Consider the following 6,000-nt stretch of genomic DNA (forward strand, 5'->3'; position numbering starts at 1 on the left):
ATGCAGAAAGCTTCTTCAAAGGTTTTTGCCTGATGCACAGCAGCTATATTTATTTCTGCAGTCTAGATACTGTGGCTATAGACGATGTCAAAAAGACATACCCCGTATTTGCATGGCTTTTGTTTTCTCAGGCTTCTTTCGCTGGCACCTTCAGACTTCTCTCTGAAGAATTAGTTTGGTTACTCGTACTGCTTAATTCACCAGGAATAAAGCTGTATTTTCACACAGACCTAAAACTGACTGAGATCATAAGATACTTCACACTCTTGATTTCTGTGTGTGGTGGAGGCTGTTCTTTGTACATTTTAATGTATGTCTAGCAGAGGCCTTTTACATCATTAAGAATCTTACTTAAATTTGTTTTAGGACTAAGCTAACGGAAATGATCTGACAGAGACTCCTTTTCTAGCAGGCCTTGCTTCTGCCACTGAGCCTGACAAATTACTTAAATAATAAACAGAAAGAGGCAAGATGACCGGAGTCACTTCATTAAAAGAGAGGGAAACAGCAGCAGGGCCGCCCCACTGCAAGCGCCGCTCGCTGCCGGGCTGCTCTGCAGGACAGCCCCACGCGTCGGTCGGACGGGGCTCACAGCCCAGCCGTGCTGTGGGCACCGGGGGACGCATGGGGATTTCTTGCTATGCGGGATGCTGAATTAGCTGGGGGGAGCCCCACAAGAGCTCACAGGCTCCCGCGGGGACAGCCTGCATTTCAGGTCATGGGGGCACAGAGCCCCTATTTCTTTTGCTGCTCACCTTGAGCATGCAGAGGTCATTAGGTTAGGTGGGGGTGGACTCTATCGATTGCTAACATGGTTCGGGGTTGGTTTTTATTGCTTCCTCTGAAGCTCAGGTGGGACAAAGGGAAGGGCTTGCTGCCATGACTGCTTCAGCGCTTACCTGGCGACAAGACCCGGCTTCCCCTTCAGCGCGAGCCCAGTTTAACTCCCCACCATAAATCACTTCAAGCCCAGGCCCCCAGGGTACATCTGACTTCAGACCTTTTTTGTGACCAGAAATACAGGGGCGGTGTGGACCTCCCTGCAGGCAGGAGCCACGAACAAAACCAACCTGAAGCGGTTTGAGCCTGGGGAGGTCTCCAATGTGCAGCACCCATCGGTGGAGCAGCTCTGCAGGCACAGACTGGGAATACCCCCCTCGCCGAAAGGCTGACGGGGAAAAAGTCCGGCGGTGGGTGCCCCCCAGGCCGGGCAGCAGCTGGCCGGGAGCTTCAGGACCACACTACTGCTCTCGGGTGTTTAACTTGCATCGTAATCTTGTTTCAAGTCCCCGAAGTCTTGGGTGGATGTAACTTGAAGTGTGGTAATTTGGTGAATGTTACGCATGAAAGCTAACACCTTTAAACTCATTAAGTGTGAGCTGAAAGGTCTGGCATCTTAAATGAGGGTATTTCAATAAGATTGTGATATCAGTGTTCTGTGGGGAAATGTCACTTCCAGAAAAATCAGGAAAATATTTTTATAATGTTTGACATTTCTACATTGAAATAATGGCAAATACTCATGTTCCCTCATTCTTCCCAGTTCCCCTCCCCAGCTGGAAATGTGAATGAAAAGTAGAACTCTTTGCATAAATAAAAGCAACATTTTAAATCTTCAAAAATATTATTTTTCTATCACTAACAAGAATAATATGCTAAAAACCTAAAATGGAAGTTAATTTTTTTTTCCTGTGGGAAGTAAGAAAAAGTCTTCCTCCTCCTCCTCCTCTTTTAATTTTGATTTCTTCACTTACTGCAGTGACAGGGAGGGCAAGGAGTGTGAGACAAACAAAAAAATGAAAGAGATATTTCATAGAATGAAATGACTGTAAATGTCCATTAATTTTGAAAGTTTGCTTAAATCTAATATATAGAATTTAAAATATTTTAAATAAAAAATTATTAAATAAAATATTTTATTTCTTCAAACTCTTGAGTTGCTATAGCTTCTACAGAACAAACTGTTTAATGTTTTTGTATTTAAGTCTTCACACATATTTTGCTAGAAATGGCCACATTTTAGAGTACCCACATTTCCCAATGTATATTGTTACCACTTTCTGAATACTAATGTTTTTGAAAACTGTCTCAAACTAAACACCCACGGCATTGGAATATATTTTTAATATCATATTGACTAAAAATGAAAGCAAACATGTAAATAAAAGAATGAATGTCTAAGAGTGTGTCTCATAGGGGCAAAGCATATCTCATGTTTCTGATAGAAAGCAGCAGAACATTAAACCTTTTTAGCAATTAAATAATACATTACTGTAGGAATGGCCCTAAACTTTAATGTTTGGAAAATGTTTTCTTAGACTGCAATCAACAAGGAGAAACTCCTGTGACTATCAAACCTCACTAGCTTTAGATGTTTGGCATATCTCCCCCAGCTATATATTTTCTCTTTGCCTGTCTCCTCTCTCCTCTCTCCACCATCTTCCTGCCTCTTCCCATTAGACAGCAGAATATCAGAGATAATTCATGGGAAAGCAAATGTACTGCTGGTTAGTACAAGGGACACTGCTACCTTACGGTGGAATTTACCCATACGGACAAAAATACAGACTAATTTAAGTACAGCAGATCTGGGAAATTTGTGGTTACCTGTGTTATTCATACGCTTGTGGAAGAAAAAGTCATCAAAATAGTAGAGTCTTTTTTTAAAGTGCTTTTGCTTGTTGGAGGGTTTAATTTTTCACATACATTATTTACTTTCCTTTGGTGGATTTTGAGAGAAACCAGCTCATAAAATTTTTAGATGAGCATTTTCTAACCTGTTGAGGTGAACATTAAGCTTCCTGGCTTCTTAAAAATACTTCCCATTATTCATGTTACATACAGGCTAACCACACAGGCTTTGTTTGCCCTTTCTATCTTTTACAGGTTAACTGAATAATTAAGGAGTCCAGTGAAGTTAATATCGTAGAGGAGGAAGGCCAAAAAGCCCATCATCAGAGCCACTCGGGTCACTTGGCTTAATGACTAACAAAGAATACAGTCCAAAAAATATTTTATTCTGCAGAGTAATTTGGTTCTCATGCAAATGCGTAATTACAAAAATGACCCAGATTGTTTATCCCAGAGAGCATCTGTTCTGCTTTTCTGGAGTTATTTAGTTTGGCAACTTAGTATCAAAAGCAATTTGTAGCTGGTATATTGAGCTGACCGGTCTGATAATTAGGCTGGGCATTCTGAATAAAATATTTTTTAACACCTTATTAAAAAGTTTATACCACATGCACCTTGACTATTCCACATTAAGCATTCAGTCATACAGTTAGATTTTTGAAAGAGAATAAGGAATGAATTCATAAATTTATTAATAAATTCTCCTTTTTTGGTTACCTGTTATGCACTTTTCAACTCCCTGTATAATATTATAATATATATCATAATGGATCTCTGAAAATAAATATGTATTTACCTTATTGCCAAGCTGTATTGCTGCTTCTGCACTTGGAGTATTTTGCTTCTGTCTTAGACTTTGTAACATCAAGCTCCCTCTTATTGATTTCTTTGCTTAGGTTTTTATAAACTCAGTGACTTGGAAGAGGAAAACCTGGTAAATCTGAGAAAGACGTTAATATTGTTTTGACATACTATCAGTACTTTTCTTCTAAGCAAAGCCATTCTCCATTCTCTGAAATATATAAAACAACAAACAAACCTGCTTACTAAAGATGCTGGCATTTGACACGGTCTTTGCCTTAACAACATTGAAATATGATTGACTCTTACTAAAATAAGATCACATTTATTTATCCTACATTAAACAGCATGACCTTTTCAGTACCACTTTACGTGTCTTAGATTGGCTACAAAAGACTCCATGGTAAGATTAATGAACTGTTCCACTTGTGGTAATGAAATCTCCGAAGACAGTCTGTAGCTGTCCCTCCCCAGATGCCCCAAAGAATCCGAAGGGAATTTACTGTTGGTAGATTTAGGGACAACGCAATATAGCATTTCCATTTTGTTAGCCTGATGTGGTCCCTTCCCCAGAGTCTCCACAAGTAGTTCTCTTTTAATATCCTTCCTGGGAGGAGACCACCAGGAAACAGGAGCCTGCAAAACAAACCCTACACTGCTGCTGCAAGCACGGCATGCCCAGGGGTACATCCACGTAGGCGTCTACCAAGGGGACAAAAAAAACCCATTTAGGGTAGTCCAACCCAGGACGGGCTCTCCCGCGCTGAAGATGTGGATGGGTGGATGCAAATGGGTGACGGTTCAGTCCCAGCCATGTGGACCTGCTCCGCATCCCCTGCTGCTCAGCGTGCTCCTACAGGTTCAGGGGCTGCTGCCCAGCTGTGGCTGCAGTCCTTCAAACGTAATGTAAAATCCAAGGACAGGCATTGTCCCAGAGGAAGTCAGTGCCGAAACACCTGTTTTCAGTAGAAGCTGGATTTCACCCCAGGTTTTTTTCTTTCCAAAGACGTCATGTTATTTTGCGCAGACTGTTATATTAAACTATTCTGTCATGGTCAGATTCCAAATCTGAGATGTCCAATTTTCATCAGTTAAATGTACAAGGAACTTCAGGATTATTTGTGATGAAAAGTTAGGAATTTTTTGCTGCTCTTCAGTACACGCCTGTCTAGATATTTTCACTCTTTCAAAATGAATTATCTATTCTCATATCACAGAGGGCTTTCATTGCTAGGTAACATACAACACACCTGTGCTCTCTTATCTCCTCTTGCTGCTCCCTATTTAAACTTACATTTCGTTCCCAAAGTGCAGCCACATTGTCTGTCAGCTTCAAATAACAATTTTCTCTCCTTCCTCTCTGACTTAATTTGCACAATTTAATTTTGGTTAACCTCTCATCTTCAGAACTTGAAAGATGTGAATGTGCAACACCTGGCACAAATTCTAGCATGGAAACAAAGGACAGGGAGTGATAGCAACTCTCTTGCAATAGGAACGAGCAGAGATTATGGCCCTGATCTGGAAGAACACTTAAATGTACACTTGTTGTAAATCACAAAAAATATTTGCATATATAACTCTGAGCACATGTATAGCTGTACAGCGGGACTGCTGCCACTGTTTTTAAGAATAGACTGCATGCTTTATGTTCTGATACTTATTCATAGTGTAAGACACTGATAATTTATCTTACAGTATTTTTTCTTTGCGTAACCCAAGAGGTAATTCAGAAGCTATAGGCGTGTTTGCAATTTGTTTCCTTGTCGCTGAGGGCTATGCAGAAGGAATGCATTCTCTCAAATATCACACACAGACTAGTTTCCATTTCTTAAACATCCATAGGTATAATGTGTCATAAGCAAAAGTAATACCAGATTTCTTTAAGGAATAAGAAATGGTACTTTTCAGGAAGTTTCAGGTACTAGAATTTTTTACATGTGGTGCAAGTGTTCACCAAGCCACAGTCCATCATTTATCAGCAGTCCTGGCTAACCAGGGAGGTCCCAGTTGACTGGAGGTTAGCAAATGTGACGCCCATTTACAAGAAATGCCAGAAGGAGGATCCAGGGAACTACAGGCTCGTCAATCTGACCTCAGTGCCAGGGAAGGTTATGGAGCAGATCATCTTAAATGCCATCACATGGCACATACAGGACAACCAGGTGATCAGGCCCAGCCACCATGGGTTTATGAGAGGCAGGTCCTGCTTGACTAACCTGATCTCCTTCTGTAACAAGGTGACCCGCTTAGTGGATGAGGGAAAGGCTGTGGATGTTGTCTACCTAGACTTTAGTAAAGCCTTTGACACCATTTTCCACAGCATTTTACAGGAGAAACTGGCTACTTGTGGCCTGGCCAGACATACTCTTTGCTGGGTAAAAAACTGGATGGCTGGATGGGCCCAAAGAGCTGTGGTGAATGGAGTTAAATCCGGTTGGTGGCCAGTCACAAATGGTGTTCCCCAGGGCTCAGTACTGGGGCCAGTTCTGCTTAATATCTTTATGAATGACCTGGACGAGGGGATTGAGCGCACCCTCAGTAAGTTTGCAGATGACACCAAGTTGG

The sequence above is a fragment of the Egretta garzetta genome, unplaced genomic scaffold, assembly GCF_000687185.1.
Source record: "Egretta garzetta isolate BGI_Z169 unplaced genomic scaffold, ASM68718v1 scaffold111, whole genome shotgun sequence".
Classification (NCBI taxonomy): domain Eukaryota; kingdom Metazoa; phylum Chordata; class Aves; order Pelecaniformes; family Ardeidae; genus Egretta; species Egretta garzetta.